We start from the raw sequence: 25,005 nt of genomic DNA on the forward strand, positions 1-25,005 counted from the left end.
GGAGGTGGCACAGGCTGGGAGGAGGTGGCACAGGATGGGGAGGAGGTGGCACAGGATGGGGAGGAAGGTGGCACAGGATGGGGAGGAGGTGGCACAGGATGGGGAGGAGGTGGCACAGGATGGGGAGGAGGTGGCACAGGATGGGGAGGAGGTGGCACAGGATGGGGAGGAGGTGGCACAGGATGGGGAGGAGGTGGCGTAGGATGGGGAGGAGGAGGCGTAGGATGGGGAGGAGGAGGCGTAGGATGGGGAGGAGGTGGCGTAGGATGGGGAGGAGGTGGCACAGGATGGGGAGGAGGTGGCACAGGATGGGGAGGAGGTGGCACAGGATGGGGAGGAGGTGGCACAGGATGGGGAGGAGGTGGCACAGGATGGGGAGGAGGTGGCACAGGCTGGGGAGGAGGTGGCACAGGATGGGGAGGAGGTGGCACAGGATGGGGAGGAGGTGGCACAGGATGGGGAGGAGGTGGCACAGGATGGGGAGGAGGTGGCACAGGATGGGGAGGAGGTGGCACAGGATGGGGAGGAGGTGGCACAGGATGGGGAGGAGGTGGCACAGGATGGGGAGGAGGTGGCACAGGATGGGGAGGAGGTGGCACAGGATGGGGAGGAGGTGGCACAGGATGGGGAGGAGGTGGCACAGGATGGGGAGGAGGCGTAGGATGGGGAGGAGGTGGCACAGGATGGGGAGGAGGTGGCGTAGGATGGGGAGGAGGTGGCACAGGATGGGGAGGAGGTGGCACAGGATGGGGAGGAGGTGGCACAGGATGGGGAGGAGGTGGCACAGGATGGGGAGGAGGTGGCACAGGATGGGGAGGAGGTGGCACAGGATGGGGAGGAGGTGGCACAGGATGGGGAGGAGGTGGCGTAGGATGGGGAGGAGGTGGCACAGGATGGGGAGGAGGTGGCACAGGATGGGGAGGAGGTGGCACAGGATGGGGAGGAGGTGGCACAGGATGGGGAGGAGGTGGCACAGGATGGGGAGGAGGTGGCACAGGATGGGAGGAGGTGGCACAGGATGGGGAGGAGGTGGCACAGATGGGGAGGAGGTGGCACAGGATGGGGAGGAGGTGGCACAGGATGGGGAGGAGGTGGCACAGGATGGGGAGGAGGTGGCACAGGATGGGGAGGAGGTGGCACAGGATGGGGAGGAGGTGGCGCAGGATGGGGAGGAGGTGGCACAGGATGGGGAGGAGGTGGCGCAGGATGGGGAGGAGGTGTAGGATGGGGAGGAGGTGGCGTAGGATGGGGAGGAGGTGGCACAGGATGGGGAGGAGGTGGCACAGGCTGGGAGGAGGATACAGAGGGGATGTGTTGAAATAAACAAAGTTATGAGTTAAAAGGCCGCTATAACAGTTGCGGCGTGCGCACTGAGGTCGGAGCCGATCGGGAGGCGCAGCTGTGAGGACATGCAGGCGGTTTGCCTCATTGGCTGGACGTCACCTGGCCATCACGCAGCAAATACAATATCATTTGTTTGCCCGAGAATCGCGCAGCCAGACACTCTGTGACCGGCCTCATAGAAGTAACCTCCCACCCCCCCCCCCCGTAAACAGACATGGTGTTCCCCTCTCCCCCCCCCCACCCCCGCAAACAGACATGGGTGTTCCCCTCTCTCCCCCACCCCCGCAAACAGACATGGTGTTCCCCTCTCACCCCCCGCCCCCGCAAACAGACATGGTGTTCCCCTCTCTCCCCCCGCCCCCGCAAACAGACATGGTGTTCCCCCTCACCCCCCGCCCCCGCAAACAGACATGGTGTTCCCCCTCTCCCCCCTGGCAACAGTGTGGCAGCTTCTTATTGGCTTTTGGGAACAGATTTAATAGGCTATTTTGTTTTGCAAACACGGTGCTTCCCCCCCTCACCTTCCCCCTGCAGACATGGTGCTCCCCCCTCACCTTCCCCCCCCTGCAGACATGGTGCTCCCCCCTCACCTTCCCCCCCTGCAGACATGGTGCTCCCCCCTCACCTTCCCCCCTGCAGACACTGTGCTCCCCCCTCAACTTCCCCCCTGCAGACACGGTGCTCCCCCCTCACCTTCCCCCCTGCAGACACTGTGCTCCCCCCTCACCTTCCCCCCCCCCCCCCGCAGACATGGTGCTTCCCCCTCACCTTCCCCCCCCCGCAGACACGGTGCTTCCCCCTCACCTTCCCCCCCCCCCCCCCCCCGCAGACACAGTGCTCCCCCCTCACCTTCCCCCCCGCAGACACGGTGCTCCCCCTCACCTTCCCCCCCGCAGACACGGTGCTCCCCCCTCACCTTCCCCCCCGCAGACACGGTGCTCCCCCCTCACCTTCCCCCCCGCAGACACGGTGCTCCCCCCTCACCTTCCCCCCCGCAGACACGGTGCTCCCCCCTCACCTTCCCCCCCGCAGACACGGTGCTCCCCCCTCACCTTCCCCCCCGCAGACACGGTGCTCCCCCTCACCTTCCCCCCGCAGACATTGTACTCCCCCCTCACCTTCCCCCCGCAGACACGGTGCTCCCCCTCACCTTCCCCCCCCACAGACACGGTGCTCCCCCCTCACCTTCCCCCCCCCCCCCCCGCAGACACAGTGCTCCCCCCTCACCTTCCCCCCCGCAGACACGGTGCTCCCCCCTCACCTTCCCCCCTGCAGACACGGTGCTCCCCCCTCACCTTCCCCCTGCAGACATGGTGCTCCCCCCTCACCTTCCCCCCTGCAGACACGGTGCTCCCCCCTCACCTTCCCCCCCGCAGACACGGTGCTCCCCCCTCACCTTCCCCCCCGCAGACACGGTGCTCCCCCCTCACCTTCCCCCCGCAGACACGGTGCTCCCCCCCTCACCTTCCCCCCGCAGACACGGTGCTCCCCCCTCACCTTCCCCCCGCAGACATTGGTACTCCCCCCTCACCTTCCCCCCCGCAGACACGGTGCTCCCCCCTCACCTTCCCCCCCCACAGACACGGTGCTCCCCCCTCACCTTCCCCCCCCCCCCCCCGCAGACACAGTGCTCCCCCCTCACCTTCCCCCCCCGCAGACACGGTGCTCCCCCTCACCTTCCCCCCTGCAGACACGGTGCTCCCCCCTCACCTTCCCCCTGCAGACATGGTGCTCCCCCTCACCTTCCCCCCCTGCAGACACGGTGCTCCCCCCTCACCTTCCCCCCTGCAGACACGGTGCTCCCCCCTCACCTTCCCCCCTGCAGACACGGTGCTCCCCCCTCACCTTCCCCCCTGCAGACACGGTGCTCCCCCCTCAACTTCCCCCTGCAGACACGGTGCTCTCACCTTCCCCCCTGCAGACACGGTGCTCCCCCCTCAACTTCCCCCCTGCAGACACGGTGCTCCCCCCTCACTTCCCCCCTGCAGACACGGTGCTCCCCCCTCACCTTCCCCCCTGCAGACACGATGCTCCCCCCTCACCTTCCCCCCTGCAGACATGGTGCTCCCCCCCTGCAGACATGGTGCTCCCCCCTGCAGACATGGTGCTCCCCCCTCACCTTCCCCCCTGCAGACATGGTGCTCCCCCTCACCTTCCCCCCTGCAGACATGGTGCTCCCCCCCTCACCTTCCCCCCTGCAGACATGGTGCTCCCCCCCTCACCTTCCCCCTGCAGACATGGTGCTCCCCCCTCACCTTCCCCCCTGCAGACATGGTGCTTCCCCTCACATTACCCCCTGCAGACATGGTGCTCCCCCTCACCTTCCCCCCTGCAGACATGGTGCTCCCCCCCTCACCTTCCCCCTGCAGACATGGTGCTCCCCCCCTCACCTTCCCCCCTGCAGACATGGTGCTCCCCCCTCACCTTCCCCCTGCAGACATGGTGCTCCCCCCTCACCTTCCCCCTGCAGACATGGTGCTCCCCCCCTCACCTTCCCCCCTGCAGACACGGTGCTCCCCCCCTCACCTTCCCCCCTGCAGACATGGTGCTTCCCCTCACCTTCCCCCCTGCAGACATGGTGCTTCCCCCCTGCAGACATGGTGCTCCCCCCCTGCAGACCTTGTGCTTCCCCCTCACCTTACCCCCACCCCCTGCAGACATGGTGCTTCCCCTCACCTTCCCCCCTGCAGACATGGTGCTTCCCCCCTGCAGACATGGTGCTCCCCCCCTGCAGACCTTGTGCTTCCCCTCACCTTACCCCCACCCCTGCAGACATGGTGCTCCCCCCCCTCACCTTCCCCCTGCATACCTGGTGCTTCCTCTCACCTTCCCCCCTGCAGACATGGTGCTCCCCCCTGCAGACATGGTGCTCCCCCCCCTGCAGACCTGGTGCTTCCCCCTCACCTTACCCCCACCCCCTGCAGACATGGTGCTCCTCCCCCTCACCTTCCCCCTCACCTTTCCCCCACCCCCTGCAGACATGGTGCTCCTCCCCCTCACCTTCCCCTGCATACCTGGTGCTTCCTCTCACCTTCCCCCTGCAGACATGGTGCTCCCCCCTCACCTTCCCCCCTGCAGACACGGTGCTCCCCCCCTCACCTTCCCCCTGCAGACATGGTGCTCCCCCCCTCACCTTCCCCCTTGAAGACACGGTGCTCCCCCCCCTCACCTTCCCCCTGCAGACACGGTGCTCCCCCCCCTCACCTTCCCCCCTGCAGACACAGTGCTCCCCCCCCTCACCTTCCCCCCTGCAGACACGGTGCTCCCCCCTCACCTTCCCCCCTGCAGACATGGTGCTCCCCCCCTCACCTTCCCCCCTGCAGACCTGGTGCTTCCCCTCACCTTACCCCCACCCCCTGCAGACATGGTGCTCCTCCCCCTCACCTTCCCCCGGCATACCTGGTGCTTCCTTTCACCTTCCCCCCTGCAGACATGGTGCTCCCCCCCTCACCTTCCCCCTTGCAGACACGGTGCTCCCCCCCTCACCTTCCCCCCTGCAGACACGGTGCTCCCCCCCCTCACCTTCCCCCCTGCAGACACGGTGCTCCCCCCCCTCACCTTCCCCCCTGCAGACACGGTGCTCCCCCCCCTCACCTTCCCCCCTGCAGACACGGTGCTCCCCCTCACCTTCCCCCCTGCAGACATGGTGCTCCCCCCCTCACCTTCCCCCCTGCAGACATGGTGCTCCCCCCCTCACCTTCCCCCTGCAGACATGGTGCTCCCCCCCTCACCTTCCCCCTGCAGACATGGTGCTCCCCCCCTCACCTTCCCCCCTGCAGACATGGTGCTCCCCCCCTCACCTTCCCCCCTGCAGACATGGTGCTCCCCCCCTCACCTTCCCCCCTGCAGACATGGTGCTCCCCCCCTCACCTTCCCCCCCTGCAGACATGGTGCTCCCCCCCTCACCTTCCCCCCCTGCAGACATGGTGCTCCCCCCTCACCTTCCCCCCTGCAGACATGGTGCTCCCCCCTCACCTTCCCCCCTGCAGACATGGTGCTCCCCCCTCACCTTTCCCCCTGCAGACATGGTGCTCCCCCCTCACCTTTCCCCCTGCAGACATGGTGCTCCCCCCTCACCTTCCCCCCTGCAGACATGGTGCTCCCCCCCTCACCTTCCCCCCCTGCAGACATGGTGCTCCCCCCTCACCTTCCCCCCTGCAGACATGGTGCTCCCCCCTCACCTTCCCCCCTGCAGGCATGGTGCTCCCCCCTCACCTTCCCCCCTGCAGGCATGGTGCTCCCCCCTCACCTTCCCCCCTGCAGACATGGAGCTCCCCCCTCACCTTCCCCCCTGCAGACATGGTGCTCCCCCCTCACCTTCCCCCCTGCAGACATGGTGCTCCCCCCCTCACCTTCCCCCCTGCAGGCATGGTGCTCCCCCCTCACCTTCCCCCCTGCAGGCATGGTGCTCCCCCTGTCCTGCTGCAGATGGATCTGTAAGTTCCCAGCACTGAGACATCAGGGGGGGGGATAGAGAGAGGAGCCGCGCTGCATGCTGGGACTTGTAGTCCTACTGCCCGTGTTAGCGCTTTGTTTCCTGTCTGAGCTTCAGGGGACATGACTACATCTCCCAGCATGCAGCGCGGGGGGCCTGTGCCGGAAGTTGTGGTTCTCTGCCCGAGCAGGGCCAGTGCTGGCCGGTCACGTGGTGCACGGCGGCCATGTCAGAGAGAGCCTGAGCCCTGATTATATACAAACCGTATAAAGGTGTCATTACACCCACTGCCCTCTCACAGGGGCCTCACTGCCCTCTCTCACAGGGGCCTCACTGCCCTCTCACAGGGGCCTCACTGCCTCTCACACAGGGGCCTCACTGCCCTCTCACACAGGGGCCCCCTCACTGCCCTCTCACACAGGGGCCTCACTGCCCTCTCACACAGGGGCCTCACTGCCTCTCACACAGGGGCCTCACTGCCCTCTCACACAGGGGCCCCCTCACTGCCCTCTCACACAGGGGCCTCACTGCCCTCTCACACAGGGGCCTCACTGCCCTCTCACACAGGGGCCTCACTGCCCTCTCTCACAGGGGCCTCACTGCCCTCTCACACAGGGGCCTCACTGCCCTCTCACACAGGGGCCTCACTGCCCTCTCACACAGGGGCCTCACTGCCCTCACACAGGGGCCTCACTGCCTCTCACACAGGGGCCTCACTGCCCTCTCACAGGGGCCTCACTGCCCCCTCTCACAGGGGCCTCACTGCCTCTCTCACAGGGGCCTCACTGCCCTCTCACACAGGGGCCTCACTGCCCTCTCACACAGGGGCCTCACTGCCCTCTCACACAGGGGCCTCACTGCCCTCTCACACAGGGGCCTCACTGCCCTCTCTCACAGGGGCCTCACTGCCCTCTCTCACAGGGGCCTCACTGCCCTCTCTCACAGGGGCCTCACTGCCCTCTCACACAGGGGCCTCACTGCCCTCTCACACAGGGGCCTCACTGCCCTCTCACACAGGGGCCTCACTGCCCTCTCACACAGGGGCCTCACTGCCCTGTCTCACAGGGGCCTCACTGAACTCTCACAGGGGCAGCAAGGGGCCTCACTGCCCTCTCACAGGGGCGCTGCCCTCTCACAGGGGCCTCACTGCCCTCTCACAGGGGCCTCACTGCCCTCTCACACAGGGGCCTCACTGCCCTCTCTCACAGGGGCCTCACTGCCCTCTCTCACAGGGGCCTCACTGCCCTCTCTCACAGGGGCAGCAAGGGGCCTCACTGTGACAGGGTGGCCAGGTAGGGGAGGGGTTAATCATTGCTCTGCGGGTCTCTGGCAGGAAAGGGGTTAATGATTGCACTGCGGGTCTCTGGCAGGGAAGAGGTTAATCATTGCTCTGCAGGTCTCTGGCAGGAAAGGGGTTAATCATTGCACTGCGGGTCTCTGGCAGGGAAGGGGTTAATCATTGCTCTGCGGGTCTCTGGCTGGGAAGGGGTTAATCATTGCTCAGCGGGTCTCTGGCAGGGAAGGGGTTAATCATTGCTCTGCAGGTCTCTGGCAGGGAAGGGGTTAATCATTGCTCTGCGGGTCTCTGGCGGGGAAGGGGTTAATCATTGCTCTCCGGGTCTCTGGCGGAAGGGGTTAATCATTGCTCTGCAGGTTTCTGGCAGGGAAGGGGTTAATCATTGCTCTGCAGGTCCCTGGCAGGGAAGGGGTTAATCATTGCTCTGCAGGTCTCTGGCAGGGAAGGGGTTAATCATTGCTCTGCGGGTCTCTGGCGGGGAAGGGGTTAATCATTGCTCTCCGGGTCTCTGGCGGAAGGGGTTAATCATTGCTCTGCAGGTCTCTGGCAGGGAAGGGGTTAATCATTGCTCTGCAGGTCAATGGCAGGGAAGGGGTTAATCATTGCTCTGCAGGTCCCTGGCAGGGAAGGGGTTAATCATTGCTCTGCAGGTCTCTGGCAGGGAAGGGGTTAATCATTGCTCTGCAGGTCTCTGGCAGGGAAGGGGTTAATCATTGCTCTGCGGGTCTCTGGCAGGGAAGGGGTTAATCATTGCTCTGCAGGTTTCTGGCAGGGAAGGGGTTAATCATTGCTCTGCATGTCTCTGGCAGGGAAGGGGTTAATCATTGCTCTGCATGTCTCTGGCAGGGAAGGGGTTAATCATTGCTCTGCAGGTCTCTGGCAGGGAAGGGGTTAATCATTGCTCTGCAGGTCTCTGGCAGGGAAGGGGTTAATCATTGCTCTGCGGGTCTCTGGCAGGGAAGGGGTTAATCATTGCTCTGTGGGTCTCTGGCAGGGAAGGGGTTAATCATTGCTCTGCAGGTCTCTGGCAGGAAAGGGGTTAATCTTTGCTCTACGGGTCTCTGGCAGGGAAGGGGTTAATCATTGCTCTGCAGGTCTCTGGCAGGGAAGGGGTTAATCATTGCTCTGCGGGTCTCTGGCGGGGAAGGGGTTAATCATTGCTCTGCAGGTCTCTGGCAGGGAAGGGGTTATTCATTGCACTGCGGGTCTCTGGCAGGGAAGGGGTTAATCATTGCTCTGCGGGTCTCTGGCAGGGAAGGGGTTAATCATTGCTCTGCAGGTCTCTGGCAGGGAAGGGTTTAATCATTGCTCTGCGGGTCTCTGGCGGGGAAGGGGTTAATCATTGCTCTGCAGGTTTCTGGCAGGGAAGGGGTTAATCATTGCTCTGCAGGTTTCTGGCAGGGAAGGGGTTAATCATTGCTCTGCAGGTCCCTGGCAGGGAAGGGGTTAATCATTGCTCTGCAGGTTTCTGGCAGGGAAGGGGTTAATCATTGCTCTGCAGGTCCCTGGCAGGGAAGGGGTTAATCATTGCTCTGCAGGTTTCTGGCAGGGAAGGGGTTAATCATTGCTCTGCAGGTTTCTGGCAGGGAAGGGGTTAATCATTGCTCTGCATGTCTCTGGCAGGGAAGGGGTTAATCATTGCTCTGCAGGTCTCTAGCAGGGAAGGGGTTAATCATTGCTCTGCAGGTCTCTGGCAGGGAAGGGGTTAATCATTGCTCTGCAGGTCTCTGGCAGGGAAGGGGTTAATCATTGCTCTGCGGGTCTCTGGCAGGGAAGGGGTTAATCTTTGCTCTACGGGTCTCTGGCAGGGAAGGGGTTAATCATTGCTCTGCGGGTCTCTGGCGGGGAAGGGGTTAATCATTGCTCTGCAGGTCTCTGGCAGGGAAGGGGTTAATCATTGCTCTGTGGGTCTCTGGCAGGGAAGGGGTTAATCTTTGCTCTACGGGTCTCTGGCAGGGAAGGGGTTAATCATTGCTCTGCAGGTCTCTGGCAGGGAAGGGGTTAATCATTGCTCTGCCGGTCCCTGGCAGGGAAGGGGTTAATCATTGCTCTGCAGGTCTCTGGCAGGGAAGGGGTTAATCATTGCTCTGCCGGTCCCTGGCAGGGAAGGGGTTAATCTTTGCTCTGCATGTCTCTGGCAGGGAAGGGGTTAATCATTGCTCTGCAGGTCTCTGGCAGGGAAGGGGTTAATCATTGCTCTGCGGGTCTCTGGCGGGGAAGGGGTTAATCATTGCTCTGCAGGTCTCTGGCAGGGAAGGGGTTAATCATTGCTCTGCGGGTCTCTGGCAGGGAAGGGGTTAATCATTGCTCTGCGGGTCTCTGGCAGGGAAGGGGTTAATCATTGCTCTGCAGGTCTCTGGCAGGGAAGGGGTTAATCATTGCTCTGCATGTCTCTGGCGGAAGGGGTTAATCATTGCTTTGCAGGTCTCTGGCAGGGAAGGGGTTAATCATTGCTCTGCAGGTCTCTGGCAGGGAAGAGGTTAATCATTGCTCTGCATGTCTCTTTCAGGGAAGGGGTTAATCATTGCTCTGCAGGTCTCTGGCAGGGAACGGGTTAATCATTGCTCTGCGGGTCTCTGGCAGGGAAGGGGTTAATCATTGCTCTGCAGGTCTCTGGCAGGGAAGGGGTTAATCATTGCTCTGCATGTCTCTGGCAAGGAAGGGGTTAATCATTGTTTGCTGGTCTGTGGCATGGAAAGGGTTACTCCTTGCTGGGCAGGTCTCGGGTAGGGAAGGGGTTAATGGCAGTTGCGGGTGCAGGTATATAAGTGGCAGTTTTTCAGTACCGGGCCTGCGGTATTTATTCTTCCAGCGTCACTTTGTAACTTCTTTTGGTCGCGGCGCGCTCCCGGTAATCGGACGCGCGGCACTTTGTAACTTCTTTTGGTCCCGGCGCGCTCCCGGTAATCGGACGCGCGTCACTTTGTAACTTCTTTTGGTCCCGGCGCGCTCCCGGTAATCGGACGCGCGTCACTTTGTAACTTCTTTTGGTCCCGGCGCGCTCCCGGTAATCGGACGCGCGTCACTTTGTAACTTCTTTTGGTCCCGGCGCGCTCCCGGTAATCGGACGCGCGTCACTTTGTAACTTCTTTTGGTCCCGGCGCGCTCCCGGTAATCGGACGCGCGTCACTTTGTAACTTCTTTTGGTCCCGGCGCGCTCCCGGTAATCGGACGCGCGTCCCTTTGTAACTTCTTTTGGTCGCGGCGCGCTCCCGGTAATCGGACGCGCGTCACTTTGTAACTTCTTTTGGTCCCGGCGCGCTCCCGGTAATCGGACGCGCGTCACTTTGTAACTTCTTTTGGTCCCGGCGCGCTCCCGGTAATCGGACGCGCGTCATTTTGTAACTTCTTTTGGTCCCGGCGCGCTCCCGGTAATCGGACGCGCGTCACTTTGTAACTTCTTTTAATCCCGGCGCGCTCCCGGTAATCGGACGCGCGTCCCTTTGTAACTTCTTTTGGTCGCGGCGCGCTCCCGGTAATCGGACGCGCGTCACTGTTTAACTTCTTTTGGTCCCGGCGCGCTCCCGGTAATCGGACGCGCGTCACTTTGTAACTTCTTTTGGTCCCGGCGCGCTCCCGGTAATCGGACGCGCGTCACTTTGTAACTTCTTTTGGTCCCGGCGCGCTCCCGGTAATCGGACGCGCGTCACTTTGTAACTTCTTTTAATCCCGGCGCGCTCCCGGTAATCGGACGCGCGTCACTTTGTAACTTCTTTTGGTCCCGGCGCGCTCCCGGTAATCGGACGCGCGTCACTTTGTAACTTCTTTTGGTTTCGGCGCGCTCCCGGTAATCGGACGCGCGTCACTTTGTAACTTCTTTTGGTCCCGGCGCGCTCCCGGTAATCGGACGCGTGTCACTTTGTAACTTCTTTTGGTCCCGTCGCGCTCCCGGTAATCGGACGCGCGTCACTTTGTAACTTCTTTTAATCCCGGCGCGCTCCCGGTAATCGGACGCGCGTCACTTTGTAACTTCTTTTGGTCCTGGCGCGCTCCCGGTAATCGGACGCGCGTCACTTTGTAACTTCTTTTGGTCCCGGCGCGCTCCCGGGTATCGGACGCGCGCCACTTTGTAACTTCTTTTTATCCCGGCGCGCTCCCGGTAATCGGACGCGAGTCACTTTGTAACTTCTTTTAATCCCGGCACGCTCCCGGTAATCGGACGCGCGTCACTTTGTAACTCCTTTTGGTCCCGGCGCGCTCCCGGTAATCGGACGCGCGTCACTTTGTAACTCCTTTTGGTCCCGGCGCGCTCCCGGTAATCGGACGCACGTCACTTTGTAACTCCTTTTGGTCCCGGCGCGCTCCCGGTAATCGGACGCGCGTCACTTTGTAACTTCTTTTAATCCCGGCGCGCTCCCGGTAATCGGACGCGCGTCACTTTGTAACTTCTTTTGGTCCCGGCGCGCTCCCGGTAATCGGACGCGCGTCACTTTGTAACTCCTTTTGGTCCCGGCGCGCTCCCGGTAATCGGACGCGCGTCACTTTGTAACTTCTTTTGGTCCCGGCGCGCTCCCAGGAATCGGACGCGCGTCACTTTGTAACTTCTTTTGGTCCCGGCGCGCTCCCGGTAATCGGACGCGCGTCACTTTGTAACTTCTTTTGGTCCCGGCGCGCTCCCGGTAATCGGACGCGCGTCACTTTGTATCTTCTTTTGGTCCCGGCGCGCTCCCGGGTATCGGACGCGCGTCACTTTGTAACGTCTTTTAATCCCGGCGCGCTCCCGGTAATCGGACGCGCGTCACTTTGTAACTTCTTTTAATCCCGGCGCGCTCCCGGTAATCGGACGCGCGCCACATTGTATCTTCTTTTGGTCCCGGCGTGCTCCCGGTAATAGGACGCGCGTCACTTTGTAACTCCTTTTGGTCCCGGCGCGCTCCCGGTAATCGGACGCGCGTCACTTTGTAACTTCTTTTGGTCCCGGCGCGCTCCCGGTAATCGGACGCGCGTCACTTTGTAACTTCTTTTGGTCCCGGCGCGCTCCCGGTAATCGGACGCGTGTCACTTTGTAACTTCTTTTGGTCCCGGCGCGCTCCCGGTAATCGGACGCGCGTCACTTTGTATCTTCTTTTGGTCCCGGCGCGCTCCCGGTAATCGGACGCGCGTCACTTTGTAACTTCTTTTGATCCCGGCGCGCTCCCGGTAATCGGACGCGCGTCACTTTGTAACTTCTTTTGGTCCCGCTCGCTCCCGGTAATCGGACGCGCGTCACTTTGTAACTTCTTTTGGTCCCGGCGCGCTCCCGGTAATCGGACGCGCGTCACTTTGTAACTTCTTTTGGTCCCGGCGCGCTTCCGGTAATCGGACGCGTGTCACTTTGTAACTTCTTTTGGTCGCGGCGCGCTCCCGGTAATCGGACGCGCGTCACTTTGTAACTTCTTTTGGTCCCGGCGCGCTCCCGGTAATCGGACGCGCGTCACTTTGTATCTTCTTTTGGTCCCGGCGCGCTCCCGGTAATCGGACGCGCGTCACTTTGTATCTTCTTTTGGTCCCGGCGCGCTCCCGGGTATCGGACGCGCGTCACTTTGTAACTTCTTTTAATCCCGGCGCGCTCCCGGTAATCGGACTCGCGTCACTTTGTAACTTCTTTTGGTCCCGGCGCGCTCCCTGTAATCGGACGCGCGTCACTTTGTAACTTCTTTTGGTCGCCGCGCTCCCGGGGTGCGGACGCGCGTCACTTTGTAACTTCTTTTGGTCGCAGCGCGCTCCCGGGGTGCGGACGCGCGTCACTTTGTAACTTATTTTGGTTGCGGCGCGCTCCCGGTAATCGGACGCGCGTCACTTTGTAACTTCTTTTGGTCGCGGCGCGCTCCCGGTAATCGGACGCGCATCACTTTGTAACTTCTTTTGGTCGCGGCGCGCTCCCGGGATGCGGACGCGCGTCACTTTGTAACTTCTTTTGGTCGCGGCGCGCTCCCGGGATGCGGACGCGCGTCACTTTGTAACGTCTTTTGGTCCCGGCGCACTCCCGGGAATCGGACGCGCGTCACTTTGTAACTTCTTTTGGTCCCGGCGCGCTCCCGGTAATCGGACGCGCGTCACTTTGTAACTTCTTTTGATCCCGGCGCGCTCCCGGTAATCGGACGCGCGTCACTTTGTAACTTCTTTTGGTCCCGCTCGCTCCCGGTAATCGGACGCGCGTCACTTTGTAACTTCTTTTGGTCCCGGCGCGCTCCCGGTAATCGGACGCGCGTCACTTTGTAACTTCTTTTGGTCCCGGCGCGCTTCCGGTAATCGGACGCGTGTCACTTTGTAACTTCTTTTGGTCGCGGCGCGCTCCCGGTAATCGGACGCGGCGCGCTCCCGGTAATCGGACGCGCGTCACTTTGTAACTTCTTTTGGTCCCGGCGCGCTCCCGGTAATCGGACGCGCGTCACTTTGTATCTTCTTTTGGTCCCGGCGCGCTCCCGGTAATCGGACGCGCGTCACTTTGTATCTTCTTTTGGTCCCGGCGCGCTCCCGGGTATCGGACGCGCGTCACTTTGTAACTTCTTTTAATCCCGGCGCGCTCCCGGTAATCGGACTCGCGTCACTTTGTAACTTCTTTTGGTCCCGGCGCGCTCCCTGTAATCGGACGCGCGTCACTTTGTAACTTCTTTTGGTCGCCGCGCTCCCGGGGTGCGGACGCGCGTCACTTTGTAACTTCTTTTGGTCGCAGCGCGCTCCCGGGGTGCGGACGCGCGTCACTTTGTAACTTATTTTGGTTGCGGCGCGCTCCCGGTAATCGGACGCGCGTCACTTTGTAACTTCTTTTGGTCGCGGCGCGCTCCCGGTAATCGGACGCGCATCACTTTGTAACTTCTTTTGGTCGCGGCGCGCTCCCGGGATGCGGACGCGCGTCACTTTGTAACTTCTTTTGGTCGCGGCGCGCTCCCGGGATGCGGACGCGCGTCACTTTGTAACGTCTTTTGGTCCCGGCGCACTCCCGGGAATCGGACGCGCGTCACTTTGTAACTTCTTTTGGACGCGGCCCGCTCCCGGGAAGCTGGGTTATCCTGAAAACCTGACCTGTTTGATGACTGGGGTTGAGCTCCCCTGGGTTAATGGATGCGTTTAGGAAGATGTAATAACGTCCTCACCACCACGCTATAAAAGTCCCTGGCGTGCGCCATTTCACTTGCCTTAGTGATGCATACAACAAAAAAACAAAGAAGCCCAAAGCTACATCCAATGTGACAAAAATACACAGTGCAATATCCATATATCTGTTGAAAAAGGGTTATTTAGTTAAACCCTTTGGCCAAAGCGTTATAAGCCTGCGAGCCACTTCAAGGCATGACCATAATATCGCAGGTCCTAACACTAGCCGATTAAAATCCTTATTTACCGCTATAATTAGGGGGAGGATGGTCCTGACATTGAACCTGTCGCAACCAGCTGCATGAAAAGAAAACCTGCTTACCTGGACAGTGGGGAGGGGCGAGCTTTAACCCTGGGAGGGAGGAGCCACTGACCTCCAAAACAGCTGAGACCGGCTGGACAAAGTTACCAAACACACAGATACCCAGTAAGCTCTCAGAACCCCCCCCAAATTACCACATAATATACATACATAACCTTGTCACGTAAGTTCTAATATGTTACGGTTGTGCTCGCCACAAACCGGGACCGGACCGCATGGTTGAGGCTGGGTTATGAAATCACCGACCTTTGACCGCGCAGACTGGTCCGGAGTGCGAAGTTCATAGTCAAACAGGCCGGGTTCAGGACTGGAGAGAACAGCGTAGTCGTTGGACGAGCCAGAGTCGGGATAGGAGATGTCCGGGTAGTCGTAGTCCAAGCAAGGAGTCGGCAACAGGAAATCAAGCAGGTCCTCCTGCTTCAGCGTTATCGCTGCAGGTCGGGAACGGGGTTTGCGCGAGTGGCGTCCACAGCCCATGGCGCTGGTCTAGGAGAAGGAAGACAGGCCAGAGTGGGCACACCGCCAGGCAGCACCGGTAAACCAGGGCAAGAGTTCAAGCTGGCCTCTGCGAAGGGAGAAAGAGCAGCAGGCCACAGGGTCCAAACAGCAACCTCTGCTAAGGGTAGAAGCAGCAGGTTGCGGGCTTCAGGGAGATAGCACACAGCAGGTCTCCGGGGTGCTTCAGCGCGGGAGTTTAAGCTGCCCTCTGCGAAGGGAGAAAGAGCAGCAGGCCACGGGGTTAAAACAGCAACCTCAGCAAGAGGTGTATGCAGCAGGTTGCTAAATCCAGGCAGGCGACACAGGCCTCCGGGAACCAGGAACACAGGCCTCAGCGAAGTAGCTGCAAGCTACGAGGAAACAGGAACGAGAACAACAAACTGGAACAATAATCCACAGAGATTAGTAACGAGAGATAACAAGCCTGGAGGATTGTGGCAAAACACAGGTAACATCCAAGAAGGATTATGCTCAGCAGAGAGGGATTGTGGGGGAATGCAGTATTTAAAGGCCAGCGGGCCAATCCCAGGAGGAGGGTGTGAGGGCACTGCTCCATTGACTGAGTACAAGGCTAGGTTGCAGTGATAGCCCGCACAGCTGCTGTTGATTGCTGTTGATTGCAAAGAGGGAATTAGTGAGAACAACAGCACCTTGCAAGGATACGAGAAAAGCCAGGAGTGGATTCCTGACATAATAAGACACAGAGAGTGACAGGCTATCCTATGGGGTTTTCCCCTTATGCTGAATTCCTGAGTGACTGGAGTGGAGTTAACACAGGGATCTGTGATAGCCAATGGTGGTACAGATACTGGGCCCTCCCTCTTTGAGCTGCAGGAAGGAAGTGCCTAAATTATAGATTGAAGTTCAGCCCCGTAGGGGCGAGACCTTCAGTTCTAGCCTGCCCCTGCCTGGGGTAGGAGCAGTGAGAGGTTGTTCCAGACTGCCCCTGCTTGGGGTAGCAGCAGTGAGAGGTTGTTCTAGCCTGCCCCTGCCTGGGGTAGGATGTGTTGGAAGCGTCTCCTCCTGGCTCAGCCCCTCATGGGCTGAACACATAACCTAATCCAGCCAGGCCTCACCATTACCTACAGGCCAGTACCACCCAGAAGCCAGGGATCTACCCTATCCAACTGAAGCACACGCTGCAATAACACCAGCAGTGGCGGCTGAGATAAAGAACATCCTCATTTGAACTTCTGGCTCCGCTGCTGTCTGTGTGGAGAGAGGTAAATGAGAGTAAGGGCTGTCATAGCGGGGACCCCCCTCAGTCATGCTGAAGCCCCCTGTGTCTGTAGGCGCTGACACCAAGAAGGAACCAGAGGGGTCCCTAAAAGTCTGCCCTGCACCTCCACACCATCGCGGGAAACTCATCTCTCCCTTACCATGCAGGTAACCAGCACCACACCAAGGGGTCGCATAACCATAATCTCCCAGAGGGAGAGGCTTGCGGCCTACTTGTCCGTCCGTTATATCTTATTATATATTTGTGAAAGCACTGTATGCCTGTCTGCATCTTCCTGTGTCCCTAGGGGAAATCTCATTGGTCCCTTGGCCCGCCCGCCCCCGCACCTCTGATTGGCCTGAGGCGGAGTGACGACACACACACACACACACACACACCTCTCTCTCTCTCTCTCTCTGTCCTCTTCCACCCCCCATCACACTCACCTCCCCCCCTCAGCTCCCCCCCCCGGTGCTCCGCTCAGCTCCCCCCAGGTGCTCCGCTCAGCTCCCCGCTCAGCTCCCCCCCGGTGCTCCGTTCAGCTCCCCGCTCAGCTCCCTCCTGGTGCTCCGCTCACCTCCCCCCCCGGTGCTCCGCTCACCCCCTTAGTATCTCTCCTGCTCCCAGGAGAGATAGCTCGACCTTTTCCTCTCTCCTCCAACTCCCAGGACAGACTTCCAGAAGTATACTAACTGTCACTTACAGGAGTGGGCTGCTAAATAGTCTCAGCCCCACCCCCTATGATGTCAGCAGGACCTCCCCTCTGTCTTATGCCTTCCACAGAGTCAGGGGCCTGCATCTATCACTCAGGGCAGGGCTTGAAGGGGGGAAAACCCATGATTACTACTGGTGCCTGCCCTTAACAGGACTTACCATGGTATGAGAAAGATATGTATAGCCTGTGCTGTTTACAGGGGGCTACACTCTCCCTCTGGTTGAATCCAATGGTCCCCACTTGGACCTAGCTCTAGCAGCACCATCCTGCGGTGAACAACCTGGGAAACAAACACACATCATGGCAGTGTTAGCATAACATAGGCACATGAGGTAGTTCAAGAAAACACACGGTTACTCCCAACGTGGAGAACCCTATTAATAATGTTTTGGATCTGGCTTTCTTACTCTTCTGCCATTGTGATCCGTGATGGTCACAAAGAAAGATTGCACCGACCCATGCTCCGGTCGATACATCACGCTATGCATGTATATGCACCTCCCTATGCTCCAGATCCTACCAACTCAATTATTTTGTCCTCGTTGTGATAACCTCCCTGACCAAACTTGGTCCGAAGATATTCCTGCACAGCCTCGCTGAGCCAACTATCCCGATTTTCTTCTATTTCCCTCATGATGGGCTCAGGCACATAAGGGTATTCATATCCATGGGACTGCCTATACCTAGCCACTATAGCTCTGTCGGCACGGCTCAACTTAGTGAGCTTGCGGTGACCCGCCCTGCTCGGCAGTACCCAAAGCTCTGGTTCTTCCGGAGCAATTTCATCGTACAATATACTGGGGCCTTTGGGCTGAATGAGTTTCTGCTCGATCTCCCGGAATCTATGGTCTATCTCATCCTCCACCTCCTGAGGAGTAAAGGCACCTGTCGCCCACCAATGATCAACGACGTTGCTCTTAATGAGCAGGAACCGTGTACGGTCCATCCCTGCGTGGTACCCAGTAAACAGGGGTGCCCACCATTTGTCACGGTGCTCGTAATCTGTGGAATGACTAGTGTGCTCTACCCCGGACTCTGCTTGGGACGAGACACCGGACGTCCCCGTCTCTGTAGAGCGCGAGCAATCTCTCCTCCCCTTGGCATTAAAATACCTCGTAGGGTTCATCTTGTGAACCACCTCCTGAACAGGCCCAGCCTCTGCTGGAGTGTCGGACCCTCGGGCCCTCCCTCTAGCTGCAGGAGAAAAAGGCACAGGGTTAGGTACACGTACTGTATCACACTGGAGTAAGGTATTTCACCATCCGACCCCTCATCGCTCAACGCCCAGTCCCGCAAGTCCTTGGAGTACTTAGGGTATTTGCTTAATTTATCCCCGCTAGGTCCCGGTAACAACACTCGTGACGGGGCAGGGGCAGTGGCCGGGGCGATGGAGCTAGGGGTTGGGGCAGGGGCAACGTTCAAGTAATTGTCCAGCAAGCGGGTAATACCGCGACCAAGGGACCCTTCTTGGGTGCTTTCTCCGCCATCCTTCGCGCTTCCCTCGATGGACCTTGGCTCTTCAGGGTGGCCATTGCAGCGGCCATGGCTACTCTCCGTGAGGAGAACAGCACTCCCGGGCCCCGTTTTCCGGTGGAACCGGAAATGACATCATCCGTGGTGCCCATAGAATCTCCATCCGCTCCGTGGTCACGCACCGGAAGTGCGTCGAGGACCGGCATGAACGTTGGCGGAGCATCCGGTTCACGGACGGACAAGTAGGCCGCAAGCCTCTCCTTATCTTCCTCCTCGGTTGCTGCTTTCGCCTGGCGGAAGTAATGGGGTGGTGGAGTCTCCTTACCGCTCCGCTGCTGTTTGGTGATCTTTGGATCCTCCGGGGTCATCTCGGACGCCATCTCCGCCGCACTGGGAGTCACCACGGCCGTGGGACTCTTACGGGCCTCCGGCCGCACCAGCGCTCGCCGTCGGAAGGTGTCCGGACTCGTCTGCTCCTTCATGGTACCACTGGGGTGGTTCGCCGGTAGGCGCATCGCCACCGATGGCACGGCAACCTCTTCCTCCGAAGATATCAGGATCGGATCCTCTGCTAGGGAGTCACCGGGTTCTTCTGCGATACAACCAGTGGGTATAGGTACGAAACAGTCTCGCTCTGGTACCTCCACTGCGGTCGCGCTCTTCTCTGTCGCCAGCTCGCTCGGTTCTGCAGCGGGCTGGGCCTTGGTTCCTCCCGCTTGGTTGCAACGGGGAACCAGGGCAGTCTTGTCTTTACCTTCCGCCACCTCCGTTAACGTTCCCGGAGAGGCAGCCTGCGGGGTCTCGATCAGAGGCCATGGCTCGTTAGGCCACAGGTAGTACGTGCCGCATTGAGGGCAACGTGCCTTAGTGCTTGGGACCGCTCCGGGTATCCCGCAGTGGACGCACAGGCACCGGATGTACTCGTGGCCCTCCACCTCCACTACCAGTAAGCCTCCCGGTAGCTGGTAAATCGTGGTGCTCATCTCAGACATTTTTAGCTCAGGGGTGGAACAGTTCAGTGTTTCAGATCCTTGCTTCTCGAATGCCAGACAGAAGTGAAGCTCTTCGCTCTCACTTCCTGTCCCTCCCTTCGCTGAGGACGCTCCTGATTGGCTCTCCTTGTGCCCCCTCCCTCTGGTGGAATCCAGAGGCGGGGCCCTCCTTTTTTCAGTGTGACGCGACCTGGTTTGTTGACCAGTCACAGCCCAGGTGGGTGGGCTTTCGGCTTTCGCGCCGCTCCGCCCTTCTTGCAGGGGATCTGGGTTTGGCGCCAAACCCCTGCACATTTCCCGCCACATTTCTCGTACAGTTCTTTTGCGCGATTCACGTGCGCGCTCCAGGATTGGCGGGAAACGCCATTTTAGATCGGCTGCTATCTGCTGGGCCGCTGATGGCGCCTTGGTCGCCATTTTTGAGGGTTCTTTGCTCCACGGAGCACATGTAGTGACGGCCGCCATCTTCGATGCGCCCACCACATGTAATTGTGTATTCTACTCAGTGTCTAAGGTGTAATTTGCTCCTAGACACGGACTAATCTCCTCGACACCTTCTACTTCTCTCTGCATGCTTATTCTGGTACCCACTAATATGAGGTGGCATACCCCAGGCTAGGCAGAACTCCTTCTGTGTGTGTACTGTGCTCGATGTTCGTTCCGGCAAGTGCTCTGTGGTGCCTTCTGTGTGGGTGCTAGCTAGCGTACCGGGCATCTCCCTAGGTACGGGCGTCCCTCTATTGGCCACTCATAGTGCGGGCCCTGGGCCATGGTCCCTGGACTAGTTAGCAGGCTGACCCCCCTCAGTTGCCTCACACTATCTGCCTCAAGGGACTAGGACAGCGATAGCTATGCACCCCTCTACGCCACCCGCTTAGGGCGCCCAGGGCGTACTGTGCGGGAGCGGCGATCCACGCTCCCCTGACAACCCCCGGTGTGCAATTGCGCCCTTTGTTCCTCAGCACTTGACCAGAGAGTGCACATCACTCTTCCTGCTCTGCCTTGCGGTAAGCCTGTTATGGTGTGTTACTCGGGCGCTAGCTCTAACCGTCACTTGGTTAATAGATGTGTATTTTAAAGATGTGAAGGGTATAATACAACCTTAATCGGAGTTCTCTTGAAAAGTCCTCGTGTGACTCAAATTACCCCACTAGGGTCTATCCTGGACCCTTGGTATATATGAAACAAAAGAAGAGATGGGGGAGCACAATGTGAGGGGGATGTAATAACTTTCACTGGTGGTCAATATGGTGTCTAAGACTCTATTGATCCCTCATAGAAAGAGAAACTCCTTGGATAGGGAGTTTGTGTACGGATGTGTGATCACAGGGTTTAGATGGAAAAATCAATAAATAAATAAATAAACTTACACGGCCTTGTGTAAGTTGTATCCCATCAAGGTTTCTTTTACTTCTTTTCGTGTCTTGCTTCTGAATGGTGGTACTACTTTCTTTCTGGTCCTTTTTTCTCCTTTGGGTCGGTGGATTCTTGACTGTAGTTCGCCTCTCGTGCGGATGTAAGTGTAAACAATAAAAGAAGGCAATTAGGCATATGCATACACAGGTCTGCTGCGGTATGGGGGTGGAGCAATATGATATTGCATGTATCCAATACTGATAAATAATATCCCACTCACACGGCCTAATGTGAGTGATCTCCTATATCTGTATCTTGTCAACACCTTTACGATTAACAGATTTCTGGGTAGATAACATATAGCCAATGACCAGGGCTCAAACGTTCAAACCTGGTGGAGGAGGGATAAAGGGATGTACCAAAATACTCACACGGGCCAGTGTGAGCGCACACTCATAAAGGTATCTTTGATACTCCAGTAGCAATGATGGTAGGTAAACACCTAAGGGCTACACACAATCTCAAATGGACTCAGGGACACTGTACACTATGGGAGGTGAAATCTTTATTTAAACTGGCATAGAATAAGCAATAAACACCTTAAAACAATTTAAAACAATAAGGGGGTAGGAGATATAAAAACAAAGAAGCCACTGCTGCTTCTTAAATAGGGAGAATATAACAGCAAAAGGAAATGGTTGGTGGTTAGTGGGCACAAAGTCTCTTTTCTCCGCGTCCGGATGAAGAGAGTTTCCACTGCACCTCCGGTTCCTCACTGAGTGCTGCACGGTTCCAAAAGTTGATGAGCTACGCGTTTCGCCCTGAACAGGGCTTCCTCAGGCTCGTGAATGGTGGAGTGGCTGGTTTTTAGTCCCTTTAAATAGGCACCGGTTCTATCCTCCATGATTGGTAATTGGCTTCTGGCTCCCTGCTCGACAGGCGGTAAGCCTGACCTGTTTATCTCAGCAGCGCCTCCAAATGTAACCCTTCTTTCCCCCCCTAGACTCATCTGCCATATCTAGGGTGTGTGAGGGCGGATTACATGTACTGGGTGGTGCGTACCTGCATGGAACAGGAGGGCCTGAGTCTCCCGCGGTGGTGTGGGGGATCACAGGACCAGGCTTCTGGAGTATTAGCCTCCATTCTCTAGTGGTGGTGCAGCGCCTCCATCCTCTATACCTTCCCAGTGTATGGGGTAGGACCCGTATAGAAGAGTGACCCCTGGTCCCAGGGAGGATGCTCCAGAATCACACAACAGTCTTTAGTGAAAGGTATTGTCTCTCTTTATTTCTCCGAGCCGCGCCCGGCAGTAGTAGCAACAACAACAGCTGCAGCAACAACAGCAATCTCCACAACACACACGGCCCTCCACTCTGTACAGGCCCTTCCTCCTCTCCTTCCCTCCAAGTGTGTACTCCAACAGGATGGACTGTGGTGGGGCCTCAATACCCCACTGCCCACCTCAGAGGGTAACCTCTGGGTGGGGGATGGATTCTCCCCATCACCCCTTCATCGGGGTGAGGAGCATTGGTCAACCTGAACTCGGCTCGCTCTCCAAATGTAATAGGCCAGAGTTCTCTCTTGCTTGCTCGCTTGCTCCCAGGACGGAGCTTGGTCTACTCCTCCAACTCCCAGGACAGAACAGCTCCAGAGCCCTATCAGAACGGACTCCAGAGTAGACTAACTGTCACTCACAGGAATGGGCTGCTAACTAGTCTTAGCCCCACCCCTCATGATGTCAGCAGGACCTCCCCTCTGTCTCCTGCCTGCAGCAGAGTCAGGGGCCTGCATCTATCACTCAGGGCAGGGCTTGAAGGGGGGAAAACCCATGATTACTACTGTTGCCTGCCCTTAACAGGACTTACCTCAGTAGGAGAAAGATATGTATAGCCCGTGCTGTTTACAGGGGGCTACACAATCAATGTAAAACCATGTGTAACCCTGTTTCCCCCCCCCCCCAGTCTCTAAGGGGGTGTGCGGGAGGCATGGGGGTGGGTTACAGGTGTGGTGGTGCGTACCTGGGAGGAACAGGAGGGCCTGAGCTTCCCGCGATGTTGTGGGGGAGCCAGGACCGGGCTTCTGGGGTGGTAGCCTCCATATTATCTCAGTGGTGCAGCGCCTCCATCTTCTATACTTCCAGGGTAATGGGACAGGACCGGTATAGAAGAACCCCTCGGGTCCCAGGGTTATACTCTCCAAATCACACACAGTCTTTACAGGTACAGAACAGTCTCTTTATTGGACAGAACAACGATGCCCCAACGATAAGGCTTCCAGCAGCCACAATACAATCGCCGGTACCGGGTACAACCTGCTCCACTCCCTCGACCTCCTCCTCTCCTTCCCTCCAAATCACTTGGCCGACAGGATGGTCTGAGCTAGGGCGGCAATACCCCAGGTTATTCTCGAGGTGGATCTTGAATTCTCTTCCCATCACCCCTGGCAGCAGGGTGAGGGCATTGGTCCACCAGTCTTATGATTCTATCAGCTCTACTTACAGACGCTGATCGGTTTGGTTCCTCTCGCTCTCAACCGGCACACTGCGCCGGGGAGACCGTAGCCTCCCGATACTCCTCGGACCGTTCCGCAGGATTCGGGGCTTACGGCCTAATACTCAGCAGCGTTAGACCCTTGGTCTCTTTGCTCGCTCGAACTCTTCATTAAAGGACCATCAGTCAGAAAAAGGAACATAGCACACAGCAAGCACGAAGAACAACTCTCACTCGCCGGAGTTGGCTGCTAAATATAGCGCTAGCCCCTCCCCTCCTGGTGTCAGCAGAACCTCCCCTCTTGCTCACGCCTGCAGCAGAGTCCAGGCCTGCATCTACCACTCAGGATAGGGCTATGAAGGGGGAAAACCCATAATGATTACTGGCGCCTGATCTTAACAGGACTTACCACAGTAGAAGGAAGATAGGTATAGCCTGAGCTGTTTACAGGGGGCTACACATGGACTATTTTTAATTTTCAGCTTCACCCTGCAAGAACTGGACTCTCTGAGACAATTGGACTCCTCTAGCTGGCTCAGCGCCTCCCTCTCTGTGCTACACAAGCAGCCTAACTTTAATCACCTCGTTCTGACTCGCCTCCTCCCCTTCAGTGACCCAGGCCGTGCTGCACTTTTGCTGTGTGAGTTTCTAAGTTTTCCTTTTTTTCCCCTTTGTTATGGTTTTTGTCCAGGTTGCCTAGCAATGTGACGTCATCGCGATGTGACGTCATCGCGTCATGACGGCATTTGCGTCACGACGCTCCGCTGCGCGATGACGTCACACCAGGAAGTCATTAGACAGTTATGCAGGATCAGGCTTCCTTCACACGTGGTGCTGCGGGGTGAGTGATTATGGGGGTATTTTAAGCTGTTTGTTTAGCTTCACTTGAGGTGCTGGCTCTGAGGAAGGGGCGCATTAGCCCTGAAACGTCACCTTTATTAGCTCTGATGCTGTGAATACTTTATTTAAGTCTCCTTGTGTGCTCCTTATTTCCCTCTATCTCATCCCTAACAAGCCATCCCAATTAAGCTCTCTTTGAAGACAAGCACAAACCCGGAAAAAGTTCTGACCTTTTTCAAACCCAACATATTGTATTTTTAAACCAATTGTAGCTCATTAACCCCTGAAGCACCAGATGGATTAAAATATCATGACCAACACTTTGGGGTTTTAGCTGATACTACATAGCTTACCAATGTACCCTATTTGTTCCCATATATAATGGGATTTAGCTGTAGTGTTATTAGGATTCTCTATCTGAACGGCAGGTTTAAAGTCTGAATCTTCTGCAGAATCGAGTCTTTTTGATATAAATATTCTCTGATTTTACCTCTTAGCGATGTTTAAGCAGAATCCCAAAATAGAGCTGGATATACTTTTAGCTTATTATTGTAACGGCTGTTCCCTCTGGTCTGACCCACCCAACCTCATATTGGCCCCTGTGGTCTATCCAGCCCCCATTACATGTTCGTGTCTGGTGGTGCACCTGTAGGCAACAGGACTCCTGAGTCTCCCGCATGATGGTATTAGGGGATGTCAAGCCAGACAGGCAGCTGAGGTAGTGGGTGCGAGTCCTACCTATATCATGTGCAGCGCCTCCACCTCACCAGGATCTATGCGTTTGCAGGTAGATGGTACTGATGAGGAACTCCTTCTTGGTGGTGAGGGCCCCTGGAGAGTAATTGCAGACTCACACCATGGGGTTCTCGTTGAACAAGTCATCTTTATTGTGCGTGGTGATAAGGGCCAGCTGCCCCTCACAGTCTGTGCTTCAGCCGCACATTGCTC

At 58.0% G+C, this 25,005-nt stretch overlaps 1 protein-coding gene across 1 annotated transcript in view; it reads right to left on the reverse strand.

The window, feature by feature from the left end:
* LOC142473251 (uncharacterized) overlaps positions 1-5,825 on the reverse strand; it is a 50,186-nt gene extending 44,361 nt beyond the window's left edge. Inside the window, exon 1 of the mRNA XM_075580440.1 lies at positions 5,731-5,825. The gene's annotated coding sequence lies outside the window, so the exon portion shown is untranslated. The remainder of the gene's footprint in view (positions 1-5,730) is intronic.
* Positions 5,826-25,005: the final 19,180 nt, after the last annotated feature.

Source organism: Ascaphus truei (genome assembly GCF_040206685.1).
Source record: "Ascaphus truei isolate aAscTru1 chromosome 2 unlocalized genomic scaffold, aAscTru1.hap1 SUPER_2_unloc_1, whole genome shotgun sequence".
NCBI classification, from domain to species: domain Eukaryota; kingdom Metazoa; phylum Chordata; class Amphibia; order Anura; family Ascaphidae; genus Ascaphus; species Ascaphus truei.